Below are 24784 nucleotides of genomic sequence, written 5' to 3'. Positions count from 1 at the left end.
TTAACATGCTTAACATGCATGGTATATAATGCATGGTAAGTAATATTCAACTTATTTAAAACTTAAAATGACACATGCATATTAAAATATATGTGCCTAGTAAAAAAAATCTCCAAATCCATTCGGCAACTATTCGTAGAACTGCAATGTGACCACTAGCGCCCCCTATGGGATTCTCGGACAATGCCATTGTTTTATCAAGCGGGCATTGTCATGGTGATTCACTAGATATCAACATTATAACTCATTACGATTCAACCAAGAAAAATGAATTACTTTGCACTAAATATTGGTCAAATCTTGTGTGTCCATGCTTCAAAAGAACATAAATCGCTTCATGGTGTAAGTTAATTGATAAATTAGTATTTTACCATCCTTGTAACATGACATGTTTCACTAAACAGTTTATGGAATCTCGCACTAAAATGGTCATACATTAAAAAGGCGTTAACGTACACTTGACCTCTATACATTTTTGTGTGCCTCCAAATCAAGATATTATAACTTAAACACAAAATAATAGCGAATACGTCACGTTTCAGAGGTTATGTCCACGACAAACAAAAATACAAAGGCGTTTACCTTGTTGTATCTGATGTTTTGCAGCAAGCACCACTATAACAACGCACAATATCTTTCACTAAAAGGTTATTAAATAAAATTTATTTAAAAAATTGGTTTACATCACAGAAATAACAAAATAAAACGGAAAACATTGAAAGCGGGCAAGAAGCGCGATACGAAACAGCAAGCTAAGCAGCAGCTGACTACGAGCGCATGCTCCTTGTAACATTGTCAAGACGTCTGTCAAGTTACATTTTATGGAAAATGTGTAATTTTAGAAACAATTTACAAAATTAAATATGCAGCGATGTTTAGATATGAAGTGTGTTAGTATTGTAATTTTTTTCATTTAATTTTACATAATTTACATTAATGATTGTATGATAGAAAAATATAAAATAATGTAGATTTATGTTTAATATAATAACAAAATAATTTTAAAACTTATTTTATTGTTAATTGTTGAAGTAAATAATACTTTTAAATTGAAATGACGTTTTTGCAAAACTTTGACGTTCATACAAAGTTATATGCACGGCTGCGCAACGTGGAGGAGTGGTGTGGGCGCGCACTAGCGTCGACAGGGTTGCCCTCTAGCGGGCATATTGTGAATTATCGATTCTCCGCGTGCCGAGCCGTCCGCCATTGGCTTGGTTCTGCTCAGTAATTGGTTTATGTAGCTCGTTCGTAACATGAATTCAAATTTAGCGCGCGCTGGAGCCCTCGAATGAACAAAGCAGAGTGTTTGTACAGGGAAAATTACTCGTTCCCGATAATAAAATCTAGTAAAATACTATTCAAACTTTGTTTCATTCGGTTCGATGGAAGCAAATAAATTATTATTATGCTCCATTTTCCTGCAAGTATTTTTTTATTATTTCGGTGTACGTATATAAATGCGCGTGTCTTTCTCGCTTAATATTTGGGTAATGTTTGGTTATTCTAATACATAATTATATCCTAAATACTTATATAAATAAATTTCAATATGTCGTAAAAGTAGTTGGTATTTTAAATAGATTTGTTTCAATTATAATAAATAATACCATTAAATAATATTAAAATTTAAAATTACTAAGTATTAGTGCCTAACCAACTGATATATTGTTGTATCATGTATGTAGGTATGTGAGGCCAGGTTGATTTGTTTGGAACGTCGCCTCGCACCAGTGCTAAATTGAGAGGGAGGAGGGGGGCTGATATTTATGCACGTTAATAAGAAGCCGAGCTGCAGACAAAGCCTACCTTATTGTGTACACTGAGAATCAAAATATGTTTACAAATTGTTATGTTTTAGCGACGTACCTTCATTATATTAAAAAGTGAAACGTGGTTTGGAACAATAATCGTTATAGAATCGTTCTGTTGTTTCTCGTAAATATTGTATAAAAATTGTTTCAATTTGAGTTATTTTCTATTTTTGTTCTAAAGTACCTAGTTAGTTAAGAATGAATTTAGACATGTAACTACACAAAAATTTAGAACGTGACAAGTCAATGTTATTTCAAGAAAAAACAAACTAAAAAGTGCGGGTGTGCCGAGCACACGTGTCAGAAGTGGAACTTCATTGACAAGATTTAAAGATACCAAAATGCCTAATGACGTGACGGTATTGCCATGACGCGACCTTGAAATTTTACTCTCAACGCGCCTTATGAAGGTTCACTTCAAAAAATTAAAAATGAAAGAGCGAATATAACTGAATAGGTACTTGCACAAGGAAAACCGACCTGGGACGATAGCTTGGGGACAGATCTGCAATCAGTTAACAATGCTTCACTTGCCGGTTTGAGAAAAATGAGAAGTTTTTCTTTTAAATCAATGCTTTATAATATTCCTGCATAATATATTTTGATCTAATGTGCATGACAGTTTAAACTTTTTTGTTTGAAGACTACTGGAAACCTAATTAAAATTTTTAAATACTTTGTATAGAATTAGATTATACAGAATTGAATTAATTTTATTTCTTGATTAGTTTAATAATTATTTCTTATATCCTTTAACCATGAAAATAAAATGTCACATAATAATATGTTGCATTGTATGTACTTCACAAAGTTAATCCAAATATGTATAATACCGTAGATAAGCAGTTTGTTCCAAAAGCGGTTGTACGTGCTCTAGAAAAAGAAAAAGTACAGCTCTATCCATAGATTAAAAAAGTTATTCTCTAAAAATATAAAATAAAAGGAGCATGTACAATGTAAAAGCAAAAGGTAATAAAAAAGATATCCGACATAACGAAAGCGCATTATTGAAATGAAAATTCTAAAGTAAAGTTGAGGGGTTGACCCGTATTCGCATGCAGCCCGCGTTCGGCACACGTCGTGCGAGCTAAACTTTTGTACTTTACGAATATTGAAAGAATTTAAAATTTGCATCTCGACAACCTATTTACAACTATTGACATTTATGTAACACAGGGCGGAATCTAAATAAAATTAAACTTGTGTTGTTGCGTACAAATTGCATCAATTGTTTTACTTGAAAGCAATTTGAGGTGAAAATGAAAATTATATACGTAAATTACTTACATACATTTTTTAATGATATGAATTTATGAATTTTTTAATTAAAAGATGATGTATGTATACATATATAAATACCTACGTAGCTTGAAATAACATACCAATTGTAATACAAATATTAGAATTAAAATTTGAAACTTAAGTTACAATTATTTTTATTATTTCGATGCACTCATTACTGCTGGTAATCATTATCAAATTTATTTTTATTTCGCTTATTGAGATATATTATAACTAAAGTGTGGTTACACGTAAGTATTCTGAACATGCAGAAAACCATTGCTATATAGCAATTCGTAATACGCTTACATAAGCAACGTTATAAATTTAAACAAGAGCAAATGAGATGAAGACTAGTAGATTTTGCAAGTGGGTAGTTGTGAATTTTGTAGAAAACGGCGCATTATGCAGTGCACGTAGAGCGCTGTCTGCACGCGGGAGCGGCGCGGGCGGTGCGGGCGGAGCGGGCGAAGCTTGCGTGCTCTTCTATCACTGAAGCTCATATAATATTAAAGGCTCACTGTACCAAAACGTACCTACTGCGGAACGTAAAATTGCTCCCTCTAAGTGTTTCTCTTTATGACGAATCGATCCTTTCCTCGGAGAAAACTAAAGCAATATTTAATGGCTCCAGAAATTTTCGTACGTGTTCTCAAAACTTTGCAACAGAAAACATTTAATCCGAAAAAGCAATCTCCAAAGAGGTAATAGGAAGAGGATTCCGTGCATATTTATTGCCGGTCTCTAAACCGTTTCTCTGGTAATTCGGTACAAGCAAAGCGACATTATTTTTGTAGTAATTTCAGCGAATGTCCTTTAAAATATTCAGAGTGCTATAGCCGAGCCCATTAACGTGCCCGGGCGCAATTCGGAGCGGGGTCTCGTCCGCAAATGGCGGTGATATCATTAACTTGACCCCCACAACTATCCGGCGCCCCGCAACTTTTTCCCAATATTATTATTACATGGGAGAGGTAAATTCGCGAAACCACACTCTAAAAGTTTACGTCACACTTAGAAACCAGGAGGTAATTACTCCTCTGAATCCTGGACACGATTACTAAGGTTCAGGAAGGTTTATTTCATTGAATTGCTCTACATATACGATTGTATTGCACCTAAAACAATGTCAAAATTATTAATATTATTTTTCGCTATGAAAGATCAGACAGAAGTTAGAACATATTAAATACCCAATACAGTTTTTAATCAATAGAAAACTTTATAATAAATAGAAAAAAAATAGTAAAATAGCAAGTTATTGCAAATATTTTTAATCTAATAAAAATACCATTCTTTCAAATCGAGCAAAACGTTAAATTCAAAGCTAATGATCTCTGTGGTTCCTCATTACGTTAGTTGATAATAGAGTAGACGATATAACTTCTCGGTTGGGAACCGGTAAAAAAGGTAGTGTTCAGCGTTCTCCGTGCTTCTTTCACGTAATAAGAATTTGTTTCTTTTAGCAAACTACCGCATTTTAATTTGAAATAATGTTATTTTTCTGGGCTTGTAGCCTAAGGCTCCACGCAGTTGTGAATAATATGTAGTACAGAGTACTTATTGTTATTTAAAACATTGTTTAGTATTTTGTTTTTATGCTTATTTCTATAGGAAATTCCTAGCTTTACTTAAGTATGATTCGTCACCACATTTCATATCTAAGAAGTGAGGCGAAAAAGTTACCTTTTCAGCTGTGTATCATGTAAATTAGTTTGAAAAGAGTTGTAATAATATAAACATAAAGCACGTTATACATTAGCGTGAGCAATTTAAAGTTAGTTGTGGGATTGCAAATAACGTCGTCGGGTTCAAACCACAAGTTCGACCGCCCAGCCAAATTACAGACTGTCAACTCGACTCAAGTAACCTGTTGACGGACAATATACTCACTTGTGATGTTTCTCTCAGGCTTTATTGTTATGGACAGTTATTTCGGAAGCTGCAAGTGATATTATTAAACTATGAAGTTTCATGAAATTAATTTGCGCTACATTACGGCGTCCTCTTTGATGATATCTGTATCCAATATCAAATGCATCGATATGTTTGTATACGGTTAGATTTCCAGGGAATAGCTCTAAGCTGTTTACATGTGTAAAGGTAATTGAACGCATTCATTATTATTAACTAAAAATATCTTAATCTAAATGCAGTTTAAGAAGTTATTCTTAACCGGATAGAAAAATGACGTTGCGAAATAAATTTGCTATCCCGAGGGCATAATTTGTATGAGTTTAAATAAAAGTTTGTTGAAAGTTGTAAGAGATGTAGGTACTTATCCGATGTACATAATTTTCAGATAGTCTGCATCGTGAACTCGTTTCCTGAGCAGATCCAGTCCTGCGCCGCGCCGGTTTAGTTTGAAATTTCATTCTTTCCGAACACATATCTCGACTTCGTCGGGGAATCTACTTTACATTTCTCATCCTAATGGCCATTGGGAGAAAATTGGAAAGGAAGTTTCGTGTTCGCATTCTTACTCTTAGGAATCGGTTCAGACGGAAACATTTTAAAAAAGTATCTTATCAGACTTCGAATGCAAGGGAATCGGAATAAACAACGGATTACATTTTATACGGGTTGCGGTAACTTACATTTAAACATGACTTCGTTCATGTACGTTAATTTATATAAGTTTGGAATTGAAATCCTGAAATATCAAACAATTAATTAGTTATGTGTATTCTTAAATACTTGCTTCTTTTTTAAAGACACAATTACTAAAATTCCGAAAGTTCACTTTATTCAATTAATAGCCAAGAGCTAAACAACTATGATAAGATTTTAACACGTATAAATTCAATTTACCAATGTTGTGCATCGTAGACTCCATACGTCTTAGTTGAAACTATATGATACAGCAGCTACGACGCAGACGGCGAGAATCTTACTAGTAGGGCTGCCTCAATTCAATACAATCGTACTTATTTAAAAAACACTTACACAATTAGATAAATGCACACCTACTTCATGCAATATACGTAGCAAACATCAATAAACACAATAAATTAAGTACAGCGGGCAACAAACGAAATGCTAAGCTTACCTTTTTAGCATATTTTTTATCTTCTTCCATTGCATTAATGAAGGGAAAAACCCATGAAAAACCTAACAATTTATAAAGCGCAAACCACAGCCCCAGGTGGAATAGAAAATGTCTTTGTGATGTGTTCTAGGAATTCCGAAGGGGTGATCAAAGGGGCTATAATGTTCAGCCCTTACTGAGGGTTCGTGCATCGATGATGCCGATGACCTCTATCGATTTGATTTCTACGAACTAAATAGCAAACGAGTTTGCAAATTGTACTAAAAACATGTTTACGTTGGAATGGAATATACATGCGAAAAGTTTTTGGGTAAAGAGTGGAGTTTAAAATGTTCAACATTTTATTTAATTGAATGGTATACCAAAAGTTTCGTAAATGTACAAAAATGCATATTTGTTCATTATTGGTATTCAAATAAATAAGTGTAAAATATGATGTTATAGAAGGTAAGTGTTTAAACGTAAAATAAATACCTGTTACCATTGTTATTGTTAACCTGAATTCTACTCATGTGTCGGAATCTTATCCGACTAATGAGGTATAGTTAAAATGTGTAGACTTTTTGTTATTGAACTGGAAGGCTGAATAAGGCTGCGACCCAATTCAACTCCAACCCCCTCGTGTTTTTGTAAAAACAAAGCGAACTATCCGTTGTTTATTAGGGTAGGTTGAGGTCGATTGTTTCAAGAGTTTCAAGAACGATTCGCTGGGGAGCGGGCGTGGTGCCTTGTGCTCGCATCATAGGATTCCAAGCGCAAAGCGCGGGTACGCTCGCCTTAATTTACTGCGGTGTTAACCACGCAGCCCGCAGTTTGTATTCATTATCCACCTGGCCACCTCGCACCACGATTTAATGCTCCAGAATCTCCGCTCTAATTTACCACTAATCAAATATTTACTTGGGCGACCTAATGGCAAGGAAGATTCTTGGACCGTTAAGATCATAATGCAAACATCGTTTTGACAACGATGCATTGTGAATTCAATTTAAAACACTATGAAATTCTATGCAACAAATTTTATCGGGCGTTGTCAGCGAAATGCAATTTATCATACGTTTCGCAACGCACCATCGCAAACTGTGTAATTTATTTTAAGATATACTTTGCGATTTTTCAAAATATTCACTTTTTGAGACGCTTTCCGACGTGACTTTCGAAATACAAAAGCCATATTTTTGAGTTACTGATAAAGTAGATAGGTAGTGGTTTATAGGTAAATCTATACTAATATTATAAAGCTGAAGAGTTTGTTTGTTTGTTTGTTTGAACGCACTAATCTCGGGAACTACTGGTCCGATTTGAATGTATTATAAGGTCCACACATTTTGAGTGAGAAATTTAATCTTACAGTTCCCTTGTTTGGTAGTAAAGTGAGGTTGTAGAATCAGTTACAGTTAAAAATACATACAGTGCTAAAAATCTTATTATTGCTTGTTCAAAACCACGAAAACTAATATATAATTGTTTGTATAAATGTTATATGTAGTCATTTATAAATAAAAGAAGCCATTTCAAAGGGTAAGCAGTATTGTTCATTCTGAGCATATATGATGGAGCAATTATCCTTGGTGTAAGTTATTTTATGGCCAGCTTGGGTCCCTACGACCTCGTGGCGGCATATTTACGGGTAAGGGATCGTCTCCGATAAGTTTATTTGTTTACATTCTAGGGCATTTAGATAATTACATGTCTTAAATACAATGTAGGAACAATTTTTAATTAATTGTTAGGTCATATAATAAAGTTATGGCCAAATAAAATGTTTTGTGCAATGGATGTTAATAGATAGAAATTACACTATAGGTACTACAGGCTCATATTTTTAGATATAGTTAGAAAGTTTTGGCGTAAGGACCACTTTGTTTATAATATTTGTGAATATAAAATATTAGATATTCATAATTGAGTTTCTGGGTCATCGCATACGGAACAACAATACGTTGTCTCAATCACTATCACTACATAGTATAAAACAAAGTCGCTTTCTCTGTCCCTATGTCCCTTTGTATGCTTAAATCTTTAAAACTACGCAACGGATTTTGATGTGGTTTTTTTTAATAGAATCACTTCAAGAGGAAGGTTTTAGTATATAATTTATTAGGTTTTAGACAAAGCGGGCGAAGCCGCGGGTGGTAAACTAGTAAATTATATTGTGGAGAAGTCAGCAGGCAAATTAGGTAGTCTAAACTAAACGAGTTATAGAAAACTTGTAGCTGTATCGATCGCAAATATTTACTCTATCTATAATTTTGCGAAATTAACTGTGGAAATCTTAAAACGAGTTAGTATAAAGTTGATGTTCAAATACGAAAACTGCTTCTTTTTAAGAAATGTAATCTTAATTCACAAGGATTTCATTATTTTGCGCTTAATATATTGGAAATATTTTTAAGTATACAAAGGCGAGATCCGCCCCTTGGCGTGCTGCTAACACTCCTTATAAATACTGGTAAGCCCTCGGCTTTTGCGGCTAATCTTTCGCGTGAAGATCGCTATTATACCGCTATTTATTATTTTCACCCGCACTTTCTTTCTAAAGTCAAGTCTAAAAACGTGCTTCATATTCTTGAGGGATTTTTCCAACTACTCATTTCTGGTAAAGAACTGCTGAAAGAATTAAAATTGCCTCTTTTGGCATGCTCTCCGCAATGAAGTAGTTTCGTATAGTTTTGAATTTTAAATTATGTTAATTTAGAGGAGAGAAGTTTTTGTCCGCTACCGTCATTTTCGCTTGAAAACACAACCCATTATGGAAGCACATAATTGCGATTCAACCGAAGAACTTAATCGGTAGTATTTTGCGCTTAATCTGATTCTCCATTTTAAATATCTGTGAAATATTTTTAGAATCAAATCGCATACCGATATTTGCCGCTGTTAAAAGTTCCGGTGTTTTATAAAAGCATTTCTATGTCTCGTATCGAACTGATTGTCAAAGGGTATCTCGCTTAGGTGTGTCGTATTTTGCAGCGTTGCGCTGTTATTACGAAATGTCCCAGTTTAATGTTTCCCCCGCGAACATATGTTCTGATTAGATTTTGAAAACAAAAGCCTCGGCGAATAAATTGTACGTTCCATGACTAATACAGCTAGGTTTGTTGGCTGTAGCGTGGTAAGTTATGATCACGAAGTAATCTTGGGGCAATGGCTGCGATACGCCCGCGTTAGCTCCAAACTCTTAAATTAGCGCGAATTTAAACCACTTAGCTTCTTCAAGTTTTGTTTGTAGACATCGTAAATATTTCATGTAGCGACTGTTTGTTCGTGCAATGTGCGCGTTCTATGCACTGTTTGTGTTATTTGTAGACGGTTGACGCTACTTGATACTTTTCTTATTTATATGACTGAGATAACTTGTAAAAGTAACATTATATTTTTAGAAATAAGCCCTGATTTTAATAACATCAACTCCGCTTCACTTTATAAACAAATTAAATATAAAACACTAGTTATGTACAAAGATCTATCTATATTCTATATTCAGATTTTCATACAAAATTATTATACCTACGGTTATAATTGTGATTATCTAATTATTTGGTTAATCAGTATTTAATCTAGTGATTACATTATTAATCTATTGCATGATTTATTTATTCCGATGCATACGTATTGAATCGAGGTTGATCGGATAATGATTGGATTTCGCGGTTATTTTAGTTCGTGTAGGCTGTACTGGCCGCAGGTGCCGCTTCCAATTGTAATAATCAAAGTAAATGGGACGATAAACGAACGTTTTCAGTGCCTTCCAATAGCTAACAATTATATAAAAGACATATTGCTTGCGAAGTGACGTGTATAATGTGTCATAATAACATAATTGTCAATCATTTTCTTTAATTTTAATCTACCTACATCTATGTACCTACAATACAACACAATAGAAATTAAATAAAACAAAATAAGTATTATCAGGACTCACTTATGCACCATTCATTTTACTTTCAATAAAATTACTGTTCTATAAATATCTTATTTCCAAGTAAGAAGATCTAAAGCATTGTTAGTTTATGCTGGAGCGACTTATTTAAGTTATTTCCAACGTACTTAGCTGGAAAACAGCTAATTGTACCTATATTGTAGGAAGACAACAAAACAAGGAATATACTGAGGACCGGGCACGGCGTCTTATTACGGAACTTACAGACCATTATTCTGTGAATTGATAAGATTTCAAAGGTCCTTTGTCGCTAGGTATTCGAAAGAAGGCTACTACGGATTTTCGCATTAATTAGCTCTTGCAATGGAAACCATATTTCAGTTAGACGGTACAGGTGCGCTATTCGCTGCAACTTCGATTAATTCCCATAACGAGGCAGGTCCATCACGCGAGCGCTCGTTTGTCTCTGGACCAGCTATAAATACATCAGCGCACTTGCAATTTAATCCGTTCTGTTCCGCTCCCGTGATACCGTATTCAGACAACCAACAAACTCGGATATGCATGAAATGTCTTACAGGCGATTAAAAAGCTACGCCATTGTTTGCGCTTTGAAATAACTCTTCTCTGTTCCTGCAACTGAAAGACGAAAGCTTTAGTGGTAAATTAACACGTTGCAAATTTCAACAGCCAATGTTGATTTTCGCAATCGAAAAGTAAATGTTATCCTCTTTACTTTAGGTAATTAAGATCCGTCATCAGCTTGAGATATATTTTAGAAAGGCAAATAATATTTTCAATATTTATACTAAACAAGAGCCAATTACTTCGAAAGATAATTTCAACAAGTGATGTTTTCATGCAATATTACAAAAGGAAGCAGGCTCGGCTCAAGTGCGAAAACAACGGCTTGAGAGAATATTTGACAAATAAAGGACAAAAACGAAGCGGTGTTTATGACTTGAAAAATTTGCTCATTGCTCGTTGTCAGTTTTGTATACTTTAATTTGCTTTTTCCTTTATTCACTTTCATTTTGTAAATAGATATGTTCACGGTTCGTTACAATCGTTGAATAATCTTATCATTTTGAGAGCCGTCAAGAAGGACGCGCTTTGTAAAGGCAGTTGGAGTATTTAAATATATAAATAGCTAAATGGACATTGAGAACGATAATATTCTTCACCGTTCCTATTTCTATTAGCTTTTTTCTGTGTACATCAATAATAAGTAATGAAACGACATACATATAAGAATTATTTTTTTTGTATTTCCACTTAATTATAATTTGGATTTTAGAAGATGATTATGATTAAATGAAAGTGCTTCACATTTTGAATAATATTAAATTATTTAAAAAAGATATGTATAATGTATTTAATTTGTATATTCATTTGAATAAACACAAGTATTTTTCTTCACTCACAAAGCTCGAAGCTCTAGAACGAACACCTTTATATATGCAAATATTATTACCAGAGTCTATTGAAGGAACCGAACTTTTGTATTGAGCTGAAGTATCTTTTAAATTAGAATAACAAGCTTTGTTATAACGGACAAAGTATCTTAACATTACCAATGTGAACATTTTGTGATTCTGTTACAAGCGGGATTATAAAAGACTACTTATAGAAATATAAACGTAACAAATACAGGGTAAAGTAAGTTTTAATGGATCGCGAGTACTTAGTAGATTATGGAGATACAAGGTGACTACCGACGGTCTATCAAGTACCAACCCAACCAATTTGCAGGCATTGCGATTCATAGGCAAATCTGCTCTAAGCGTGTTAACATGGCCCCGGGGTTATTGCGGTGTACCAACCCATGTGGTAGCACATACATATACCATGTAACTGCATTATGTATTTACTATTGTGTTATCGTGCATAATATGGGCCAGTGGTTACATGGAATAGTGGCTTAAGATTAATTTGTACTAATTTATTTCTTCGGTTTGTCGCACCAAATATGAGCAACATTAAAAGCCTTTCAGATGTCTCGAAGTCTCAATGTACATCTCTTTTAACGACGTAGCACTTGGCAGTTACATTGTTGAGATGAATTAATAAATTGCACGGGCTATTTGATGTGATGATGTTTGGCGAACAAAACGGGACATGGGTCAGCGCTGGTATGCGAAGCGGCTGTTATATCTGACAGCTTACCATCCATTATAGTCACGACACGTGCGCATTCGCTGAACAAATAATTAAATTCGATAATAGTCCGTAAATTTAAACAAAGTGCAAGGAATGATAATTCCGGTTTCAATTTTTGAACCGATCAGATATGAAACCAGTTATCGCTCGTCTTAAACATTTCTGGATTTCATATCCGCAGTTCGGTCCAGCCCGCCTTGCTTATTACCTTCGCATGGAAAAGAATAACATTGTTCTGATACTTTTGACGCGAATTCCGGATGCCTGCGTTCATATTGTGAGCCGTTAATATTCCGTGCGAAGCATCCGACCTTTTTTATTTGTATCTAAAATTGAACATTTTGTCGTGACAACAGCGCTCGCGGCGTTCCCCCTCGACGAATAAGCGATAAAAATACAGAGATGCGTCTGTGAGGCAATTGCACGTTCACTAACGAGCGCGTGAGCGTCTAATTCTCACACTTGTGCTAAATTAACATCTTTGATGCATTATTTCATAAATATTTTTATTATTTTAAATCGTACAAGCGAGTAATATTTGTTTACAATACCTATAACGTTAAACTCCGTGTTTAAACCCTACAAATCAAATAAAAACTAAATTTGCACACAATCTAGCCCGGAGCGGTAGGTTGTTGTTAGCTTTAAAGATATTGGCTAAAAGTTTATTCTTGTCGATAATAATATATTATTAGTTAAAGATTTAATCATTGATAAGCTAGTTAGAGTAGGCTGTATTATTAAACTTAAAAGCTTTTGCTCTTGATTTTTATTTGATTTTTGCATAACTTTTGTTAGTATTATATTTAGGAAATTTAATATCTAATCCACCCCAGAAATTCGACCAAGAACGAATAAAAGAAAACGATCAATCAAAATTTACTTTTAACAAAAAGCGCTATCAAAACAACCGGCGGACTTGCAATGAAAAAGTAAAGTTAGTTGAACAACAAACAACAAACTCTCTAGTCTGCAGCATTTCGTGGCCACCTCTGCAATTTACGGCACTGTCATTATTCAAACTTTTGAAAAATTCACAGCAGCCGCGTAAATTAGAAAAACAGAGGATTTCTTCCCCAATATGATCTTGTGAATCTGCTGAAGTCGACTGCCTTTATGCTGAAGTGGCAAACTCGCTAAGATAAGGGGAGGAGCGGACAAATTGTAATAATTGCGAGACGAGATAAGAAGTGACACCAGAAAACAAATGAAGGCGGGCGGAAGGGAGAGGGGTGGCGCGCCACGTGACATCATCGAGCTTTGCCTTGAGCCCGTAACGGCCTCCGCCGTCCTATCGTGCGCCTAGCCTGACACTACACACAGACTAAACACCAATAAACGCAAAGAGTTATTGTTTTGTTTATCTATAATATAGTCGCATTGCGATATTATACGATTTAATGTTGTTCAAAATTAAGTATCTCTGATTTACGTGAGCCGCCTACGGACTGCTGGATATAACATAAAAAAAACAGTCTGTCCCAGCCGGGAATATTATTATATGCTGAAGAAAGTAGCTTCAAAATTAATTATTTTTTATTTATCTATTGCCTACAAACTTAGGATCCTTACGTGCATTCAAATATTTCCTCTTCAATTAATTGAATGAAGATTAATTTACAAAAATAACGAGAAAAAACCTATCTCCAATCTTAGAATATTCCAAAAAACAATTAACGCTAAAGAGTGTATCTTTACACCCCTTTTTAATAGCAGTCAAGCCTCCTCTGATAAATTATTTTTGGCCAAGATGAAGGACGTAATGTAAGACTCAAAAAATGAAGCAATTTAATCATTTTATTCAGAAGAAGAGAAGATATAATGTGGAAATTATGCTGAAACAATTGCAAGGGATAAAAATGAATACTTATATCGTTTTGCACCAAAGAGTCGGTTGCTTGCCGGATAAAATTAAACGGATTCGTGAATATACGACCACTTTGTTAAGATAATTTGTAGATAACTCAGATAAAAGTATTGTAATGAACAATATGACTCGTAGGCCAATTAAAGAGGTAGCTACATAATATCAAACAGAGTAAAACAAAAGGTCGGAACTTGCATACCATTTAAGGCACTATATTAAGATAAGAGCTTGAGACGCAATTATTAAGCAGTACAAGTAAGGAGTGTAAGATTGTGTATGATTTCTTTTATTAGTCTACCAGGTTCATGAAAGTGTGTCGATATCATCTTTTGAAATTACAGAAAGTAGTTTTCTCTGTGTCGAGATGAACAATATGGAGATAATGCGTAGATAATAATGCTGTTCCAAATAAATTAAATAATTATATCACCCGAAAACCTATATTATAGTAATATATGTATATAAATAGGTTTACACGTGCCCCTCTATGTCTGCAAAATAATATGGTACAATTATGCTATAGAATATTTCAATTTAGGTTATGAATTAATTAAACATATGGCATTTGTCTAGCATATAATAGGGCTCGGAATATTTATTAAGCATTAATTAAACACGTATCTGTTATGCGTGTAATATTGTGAACTCTCATGAAGCAGAAGCGCTCGCGATAATCGTAAATCGATTACAAATTGCCGTATATAATTACAATGTGTAACAATATTCTGTTATAAACACGATTATAACTAAGCATTTATATACCGCAGTAATGTGATTAAACATTTACGTGGCAAATTGGGGTTTAGTGTAGATCAATTGATTTACACTATTATGACATCTTGTGAAGTTGTGAACATTTTGTTTTTGTATTAGTGGTATTAAATCTTATAACGTTTTTTAACATACATTATCTATAATTAGATTAAAATATTCATAGATTATTGTTTTAAAATTAAAACATAAATGAAAAAGAAAACCTTCTGTGAGTAAATAACTCAGTGCACAAATACACAGCAAGGTAGATAAGTATTATTTTTTTCCTTCACTTTAGTAAGAATACAAATTGCACATTCCAAAAACACTTCTAACAACTATTATACTGCAATTTTGCTATCTCAAGTACATACACTTGTTGTAATGCTTAAAAGTGTTATGTGTCCCCGAGATACCGATGTACGGGGACACTCCAAAAGTTTCCTGAATAGATTCGAAAAGGTCTCACAACGGGCGCGGTTATCGAAAAACGTTCTTGAGATATCCATAATGTTTTATTAAATGTCATCCGCAATATAATGAGGTGCGAGGGATCTAACATTTGCGGGAGAGGCGCTACAGAAATATGTGCGAAGTATTATGGAGTGCCGTTGTAAGTCAATGAAGCGGCAAATGGGGTGTTCTCGCCGCTTCGATGAGGGCACACTCTAATAAATAAAATTATGCCTTAGAAATTACAAGAATACGCGCGACCGTCAGCGATCCCCGCGAGATTGGATGCTGGAGATTTTCATCGATATCCTCCAATAATGAATCTAATATGTAGTAAGCTTTGAAAACATGACCGTGTTGCGGCGACGAAATGAGATTGCTTTCGCCGAGGACAGAGGTGGCGCGTCGTTTATTCATAACGTTGTAAGTGAACTGATACAGTAATCTACACAATTATTTAAAATATTTTCTAGCAGTGTAAAACTAAATAACACAATGCCACTTAACATTACAAGTGTTTAAATGTCTTTTATACCACATAGCCTTAAATAAAAAAAATTGTACTCATACACAAAACGGAAATAAAGTAAGATGTTCTGAAATGTCTGATTAAAGACGTCGACGAAATACGAGGTGGGTGTAGGGGTATCAAACGACATAATATTAAACGGAGCTTAGTGTTCACACAATATGTACTTCATGTGGTAAATTATACACATTAAATTTAATTTCAGTCACCGAGTTCATTAGGCGCTTCTGGAAGTTAAGATGCCACTCATACGATTATCATTAAAGCGATACGTTTCAACTAAATTAAGATCAATTCGCAAAGGTTCTGCCACGAAATGTGAAAATTAATTTATGAACGGTGTGACGGAAATAATTCGAGCGAACGCTTAATGAACGTTAATTTCATTTAACAAAAAGCTATTTAAGGTAATAATTTTCAATTGCTTCTCTGCGGTTTGTATCAATAAGATAATGTTTTAGTATATTAAATATTGGTTTGCGTTCAGTGCAAAATAAGTGGTAAAGTTTTACCTTTTTTCTTATTCCTTTGAACAGATTAATAAATTATGATTACAAAGACATTGTCGTTTACAAGTATGATGTCGTTTACTAGTACAAGTATTATAACTCCTAATTTAGAAATTAGCATGTGTTAGTTGAGAACCGTGGAATAACAATCAAAGGGCCCAAGTGATGATCTTGGGCCCGCACCTATCCCCGCATCACTCACGATAATAGCCGGCTCCGTGGTGCGACGCTAAATGTAAATCGCTCTAATTTATATGCGCGATAACGTCGCCGTACTGCTGTTAACTGTAATTATATTACCGAGCGAGGACGTGTTGATCAAAATGTCTGATTAAATGCCCGTGATGAGATCCCAGAAAAAATTGTGACATCACGAGTTACTAAAAGTGCTACGATATCCAACGAACACGTTGCTGCAATACGTGAAAATATAAAATGGAACGAAAAGAAACGTATGGTATGTTCCCCGTAAACGGTTGCATTAGGGGTGTCCTAACAAACAAGTTTATAAACAAGGAAGATTGTTCTCTTGATGTAGCGTGAAAACATATTGACAATGCCCAATGGGCAATCTATTTGACTAATTATCCGCCGAGGGCCATTGTCGGCCATCTTGCTTGTGGAATGAACCTTGTTCTCTCAATGCCTTCCTGTGTTATACGATCGTGTCGGGATCTACGTATACAGAGGAATATTATATCAATTCTATGCACGATTGATTAACCAAAATGCTTCAAAGCGCCGTCTGAATGGCGTGCTAATCGATAGCAAACAGCAAGAAAATGGAACACGAAACGCTGTTTAATTATAACACTAGATAAGTTAACAATCTCGAGACGGTCTGACTGCGGCTTATCTGGCGCCAAATGTTTCAAAGGAACTTTTAACGAGTTTAAAGTTGGGCCCAAGTGTAGTGCACCCGCAGCGAGTGTGGCGCTCGGCGCTTCCGTTGCTTAAGATTAATTAAACAATTGCACGATGGCTCCTTGAAAACACTCCGACATGTCTCGGCCTGTCGTCGCCAACCTTGCCAAATTAAAGCCATAAATCAAATTTGCCGACCGGAAACAGAGAAATGTAATAATGAAGCACTAACCTACGGTACGAGCGCTACAAGAATTCGTTCTTGATTAATTTCTTTATTATAACTAGTTCCCGCTACTAAGAGTGGCCATCGCTGGAAACGAAAATTTATTACCCGTTGAAATTAATATTATGCGACTCAAGAAATCGTATTATCAATGTAAGTATTTAGTGGAAATAAAAGTTGAAGTTGTTTACCGTATACGTGTGATCATGAAGCATGGTACTACAGTCTATATCATCGCATCTATGGCTTATGAATTACGAATGCGAGTCGTAAATTGGATAGATACTAAAAGTGGTTAGTATCAGTAATAAAATTGAAAAGCAATTGGATGATGGATAAAAATTGATATTTGCACGGGGCTATTCGGCGGGCTGCGTTAAAATTTACAGTTCAGAGGAAGAAGGTGAGTTTGAAACATCGGCTTCGTTCGATCTGCTCGTAACTCAACTTCAATTTATGTGCGTGCACTTCTGACGCGCTAAAAGATTAGTCGCTAGTCCGCCGATAGAGAAAAATAACTATAACGCGTTAGTAAAGTGCGTCAAAGCTTCGCAATGCTGAGTGTTGGCTCAGCTACGCTCAATAATAATTGATTTTCACTAATATTATAAATGTTCTTTACGCTTTTTGCACATTGTAGATGTATTCGACCTTATGACTAAGTTTTATTTTTGTTTATCATACTTAAAATATAATTCCTGATGATGTAATTTAATCCTCAAATCAATATTTGGAACAATGTTTACGTTACGAATCATCTATTCTTTGTTTTCGCTAAGAAAAATCCGTGTGAACCCATTCATAGAATGAATTTTTCTAACAAAAAAGTTCGGCTCCAAGTTTGATTGCGCAATCAATTTATGAGACCAATCACAGATCGTATTTTAGCCAGTCCTGGGAGAATCACCAACAAAAGACCTCGATTGTTTCATTTGACAAGTTGTTTGTGTTTCGCTTGACAAATTACTTATGAGGTTAAAAATACAATTCGCATGATTTATCTGAGGAACTCTATCAATTGTGACGTTTATCATAAAATGCCTACTAGATTGTAAAGACATTAAATGCCTTTACTAGAACTCAATACTTTTCTGAAAATGTAAAGATACTTAAATTTATATTCTACTAGCGGTCCGCCCCGGCTTCGCCCGTGGTACATATTTACGTTTTCTCTACATAAAAACCATCCTCGTACTTTAAGGAATATAATAAAAAAAGAATTATCGAAATCGGTTCAGCCGTTCTCAAGTTATGCGCTTACCAACACATTTTGCGATTCATTTTTATATATAAGAGAAGATGAATTAAGTTCAAAATCAAATTTGACAACTCTGTATCTTTTATTAAATAGGTATAAAACTACCCAATTTATCTTAAAAAAAGCTGGGGCAATATTATTTTTTAACTATTGAACAGAAAGAGTTAGAAATTCCATATCGTATACTTTAAAATCAGCTATATTTAAATAGCATCAGTAATAATTTATGACGCTGAAGCCAGCATATGAATACTACTATAGCATTGCGAGGTTTGATAAAATATTTGAATTATTAAACATATTTGCACTCTCCATATTCGATGTCCATACCATTGTATGAAAATTTAATTTGGGAATATTAACTGAAACAACCAATAGGCATTTCTCTTACTGGTAGATTTGTATTGCTAAAATTACAAAATATTTGTAGTTTACAGTTAAATTATCAAATGTAATATTGTTAATCAGAAACCTTTTGGAAAAAACGTGTTTCATTTATGTATAAATGTATTGTTTTTGCCCTTATTTTGTCCTATTATGCCGGAGGGAGTATTTCGCTCGCAGAATCGCTAAATTATGCTTTTTATAAGCTACAAAAGTACTTAATGTATACAGGTGAATTTTCTTCTTTACCATCAGTTGTTGTTTACCGTCTTTTTTTCCAATCTAATTGTAAGAGCGATTTAAAAATTCGAAACTAGTAACTTGTTTCTATTGTATAAAGAAAACGAAAATTGGCAAGAGCTTTTTGTTACCATGTAGAACATGCACGTTTAGGGTTGTGTAAAATTTCCGTAAGTAGGATATTTTGTGTATGGCCGAATTTGTTATTTTATGAATCCCATAAGGTTATCCTATATATTGTGGGCGAGGGTAGACCGGTGCGGCGCGGCGTCAGCGCGGCCGTCCGCCGGGGACGGGAATGTAATATCAAAAGAGTGGTGATATTGTGGTTTCTAACTTTTATGACCGTCCGAGGAGCCGCCATTCACTAAACTTGCTAAAAATTAATTTCGTTATAACATCTGTACAATGTACATCCTTAATGATACTGAAGTGAATTTGACGAGCTTGACGCTTAAGACTATTATGTATTTATGGAACTCGCTAGAGCGAGCTCTCAGAATACAGAACAAATGACCGTACATCAATTATTTTACAGGTATTTTTTTACTGTGGTACAGATTTGCCCAATTGACTGCGGCTGTACAAGATTTTCTTTTTAATTATTTTGTTCACTCATTTGAAGAATCGTTATGAAGAGATATTTCGTGAATAATACATGTAATAGATATTTCATGTTTTTGTATTATGATTATAGAAATAGAATAATACCACTACTTATTTATTGTTGTATTGCACAATTATTGTTTCATACATATATAACAATTATTCAAGTTTCTACGTACGTAATAAATAATAAGTTCTAGATGTCATATAAAACTGAACTATTCTATGCGTATGCATGCATATTCAGACAATTCACATAGGTTGCACAAACAGTTTCAAATTGAAAGTCATTTTTTGTGTTTATACTACATGAAACCGATTTAGTTTTTGAATAAACATAAGTGATGCGTGCACAAACTATGTGCATGTCTGTGTAATTTTTATATTATATTGTACAGTTATTTATTTTACTAGTTGGCCATTTATTCATTAATTGAAAAAAAACAATCACAATATCGCAAAGGGAAATCATCGTTTAAAACCTTTTCCACGAAGCCTCTCCACAGCTATCGCATAAAACTTTACGTTCCCAATAAATATTGTTCCGTAACGAAGTTTACGAGGAAATTCGAATGAAATAAGAATCGAATTATCTGAAATAACATGCAGTTTGGTACACAAACAATGCAAGAGACAATTGTGTGCATCGGGAGGGTCGGCAAAAACGTCGAGAGGTAGGGCGTGACTTAATTGCAATGTGCTCGTTAACACCGATCCGATTTCGTGGGTGGCTACCTGAATGCCTGAACTTTAAAACTGGAAATGTTTCCCGCTCAAAATTAATAGTTTGTTTACCGTGCAGCGCTAAGAAAATTCACCATTTTCACGATTCTCGCTTTTTGTCCTATTGCATAAAATACGCCTTAACTTTGTGATTTAAATATTTTGTGCCGGAATGCTTAATATTTTAAACGAATAACACCGAAGGTAAAAATGTTAACAAATCTACATGTTCAGCATTTCTGTCTAAACGTAATTTAATTTTTAATTACGAGTGTACAGGATTGTTCGAGTTGCTCTTAAACAGATTATTTACAAAGCTTTTTAAATATTGACTATCGATAAAAGGTTTGCACTGGAACAATGATAAAATATTTAAATAACAAGTCTCGTTATGTTTTAATATTCATAAATGTCAGAGAGAGATAGGATTTCAGATTGTGAATATTCTCGGTCGGAGCGATAAACGCTTACGTATAATTGCTTCGGAGTTTAAGTCCTTTTATCACTAACTTTTATTATTTCAAAAGTCCTTAAATTAAAACAATTACATTGTTTTGTGAGAGTGAGATTATGACAAGGCGGCAGATTGACGTGGACAAAAATGTTTTACGGAATCCACTTCGTTTAAATGCAGGGTCGGAAAAGGGTCAGAAATATTCAACTTTTATTAGAGGATTCTAATTTTTTAACAATGTTGCGTTGAATTTAAGAGTATTTAACTTTTAACTCTCTTGTTTACGGAAAGATTCGAGCTTCGTTGGACTTTTCTGTTTTAAAAGAAATATTTTCAGGTTTCGTCGTCGTGTTATTTATAAATTCGATAATAAACAGTATGTAAGAAACTGGAATTGTCAGTAAACTTGTACAAAACTACTAGTATTACAGGAGCCAATAAATATTATTTATAAAACACAAAAGTCAGAGACCTTGCTGAAAATGTAATTATACATTATTGTATTCTATTTTTAAACCTATCTAAAGTCATCGCCTACAACCTCCAACGATACCTGACATTTATAGGTACGGACGGGAAAACGTTTCCATCCCTTGAGTTGAAGAAAAGTAAATCGAATGTCGGATTTAAATTACGCGGTAGCAACTAAATTTGACCACCTCGGGAAGAGGGTTTCATACAATCAATCAAAACAATGTCATAAGGGCCGCCTTAAACTTTTCACTACCTATTACGCTAAACATCTTAATATATATAAATCTCGTGTCACAATGTTTGTCCTCAATGGACTCCTAAACCACTTAACCGATTATAATAAAATTCGAACACCATGTGCAGTTCGATCCAACTTGAGAGATAGGATAGTTTAAACATGTAGGTACCACGGGCGAAGCCGGGGCGGGGTTTTACCACTAGTAAAATTATATAATATAAATCCATCTCAGATTATGTCTCATATTATGTAAATATTACTTGTATAAAAGTAGCATGAAAACGAATGAAATAAGTATAACCTAAATGTACTCATTACATTTGTTATTTACATAAATTATTACTACATTCCTATTTATGAACTTTCATCTTGATAAAGGTCTCATAAAAACCTATTACATTTTCTACATGTTCCAGTGACTCGTTCGTAAAAACCATTGTTATTTATGTCGTTACTTCCCTCCTATTTCATTCTTGTCCGCTTTGGTTTATTTGTCTTTGGGATCTGAGGGTACATTAACGTATTTTTCTTCTCTATTAGGAAGTCAACTCACCTTCAAACTTTGCGTTCATCGAAATCCGAGCTAGCGATGTTTGTTTGCTTGTTTTTTATTTTGTAGATAAGTTAAATAAAAGTTTACGATTGATTGTATTGTCGGTGAGCTCGTAATTACAAGAGCGGGGGAACAGCGCTTAAGTGATTTACGATTTACGCTGAAAACACTACTGTGAAAGTATAAATAACTTATATCTTTTTGGTTGTTTACGAAACAGCGGTCTAGTATAACAGTGAGTCATGCTGCAATGTATAGGCGATCTATTTTAAGACGTCCTTCGCACGAATTCATAGCGCCCATTAACATTCATTGCTGTCTGCGATTTAAAATTTTATGGATTTCCAGAAATATGGAGGGTGAAATATATGTTGCGTAATTTACGATCATTTTCATGAAATTATAATATTGTCCTTTTTGTAATTTAACTTGCTTAACGGTTGTAGGTACTGTTATGTGAAGCTTTTATAACGTGATATATTGCATGAGTTGTCGACGCGTGCGCCGCGGCCGCGGCCGGTAAGACCCAGGGTTCTGTAGGTAGCTAATTCGTAGTATATTTACAATATAAATCCAACACTATAGTGTCACTATTTTTTTTTATATTTTTGTACATTTTGTTAGAAACTTCATAGAAATGGGTAAGTTTTTACTTTTTATTGACTCAAATAACGCTCTCGTTTGTCACTTTAATCATCATGTTCATAGGAATACAAGATGGGAATGTTTACTTACACGAATAGGTTGCCTGACTTTCTCATTTGAATTAACCCTTTTCTGTGAAACGCATCAGCGTAGATACTTTGTTTATAAAGCTAGCAAGACGTCTTAGTAGCGACGTCTAAGAGAAAATTAGGTTCAAAGCTCAATTAGCGAAGCAGTCCTGAAATTAAATTAGTCGCGCAATAATACGCAAGGAAGTTGCGAACAAATTGCCAGAAAGAATAAATCCATTCTTGTGGATCGGTTGCATGAAAATTGCAGCGGCAATGGTAGCGAGCCATCGCCATTCGCCAGCGGAGCGCACAATTATAACGAGACCAAATAAATCACAATGAGTTGCGGCATATTAGGACTGTTCCACTACAAAATAGGAAGATGAAGGCGAGCTCGATGAGAAACATAAAACTCGGCCAATACGGAACGCGCCCATTTTTTTATCCATGAATTTTAACAGTAGCAATCATAAATATGGTTTGCATTTGCCAACTATTTTTTAGTACAGTTTTATGGGATTTTATTATATTTTACGACGGTGTTTCCAAGTGAATTAATATATTGGCTATGAAAAGACAGAAGTATTTGGAACTCGGCCGAAGTTTATACATTTAACGAATGTTATGATAAAATTGTTGTAGTCGAGTTCTATTTTAAGGCCGTCTAAATTTATGTCCTTGGTAGTTGTTTCTAATTCAGTATTGCGTAATGTTGTTTTCGTATATATTAATATATTTTATGTATATTAATATTACTTTAAATTACGTTTGACCGTCCTTTAGGTTTAATTGATATAAAAATACAGTAAACAAAGAAAGGAAAATGCAAACAAAAAATTTTATAAAAAAAATATTTCAATTATTTTAGAAACAAAAGTAATGAGCTGGATTCCATAAAAGAAATGTCCCAATTATAGCGATATTTGCTCCTACTTCACGAAACCATAAAATATGATAAGAATCAAGCAATGAGATACAGACGAAATCCCATTTATTTGTATTTACGAGCAAATTGGGCCTTGACCTGGCCGAACCGACTTACGCTTATTCACAGCTCCGGAAAATACACGCGACTTAATGTAAACAAGACTACAAAGAATGCTGCCGAATTGAATTCTTCGATTAAATAGAGGATTGTTCGAGTGGATTCGACGACGTTTACGTAATCAGGGGGTGCGTCGGTGACAGTGCATTGCATTCGATGCGGGCGCAGTATTGCTGGCCGGCGGCAAACAACGCCGCGCTCCGCGGCAGCTGCGCGCCTGCACCCGACGCGCAATATCCCTCTTGCAAAATAAAAGAATTTCTCGCGACGACAATTGTTCGCCTTCTTTACCCTCTCACCCTTACCCAAGAAATACAAACGTGCGCCTTCGAATGACTTTACAAAAATTTGCATGGCATGAGCTTCTTTTTTTCTATATATTTTCACGTTCAGAAAAGCAATTTTTGTACGTCCGCGTCGCCCGCGATACGGAACGCGGGAAATTGCACTCGTTCCTCGACGGACTGGCAGAACGCAGCGAATGGAGTCGCGCAGTATTGTGCCGAGTGGAGGCAAGCGATTGCTTCGCGCTTTATTGCCACTGTTCTTTCTATTATGAACTATTCAATATATCCAAACAAATAGTCTTTCTTTTAAAGTTTAAGAGCCGAAGACATTCGTTCAATTTTAGACCCTATACGATACAATAAAGATTACTTACAAATAATAATTTCACGTACCGGCTTAAGAATGGTTGGCAATTAA

The 24784-nt window shown here is 34.6% G+C and overlaps 1 protein-coding gene across 6 annotated transcripts in view; it reads right to left on the bottom strand.

Annotated features, from left to right (window-relative positions):
* LOC149490641 (uncharacterized) overlaps positions 1-24784 on the bottom strand; it is a 179363-nt gene that overhangs the window by 110230 nt on the left and 44349 nt on the right. The window contains exon 1 of one of the 6 annotated variants that reach the window (XR_016317095.1): positions 583-769. The exons of 1 other annotated variant lie outside the window; for it this stretch is intronic. The gene's annotated coding sequence lies outside the window, so the exon portion shown is untranslated. Of the gene's footprint in view, positions 1-582; positions 774-24784 lie in introns of those variants that run through there. 4 more of the 6 variants (XR_016317097.1, XR_016317096.1, XR_016317098.1 and 1 more) reach the window with 4 other exon arrangements.

The sequence above is a fragment of the Colias philodice genome, chromosome 2, assembly GCF_061535455.1.
Source record: "Colias philodice isolate Cphi_HAF_F1 chromosome 2, ilColPhil1 Martin Lab GWU primary, whole genome shotgun sequence".
NCBI lineage: Eukaryota > Metazoa > Arthropoda > Insecta > Lepidoptera > Pieridae > Colias > Colias philodice.
Note: the sequence above shows the minus strand (reverse complement) of the source record. Positions and strands in the feature narration are given on the sequence as shown.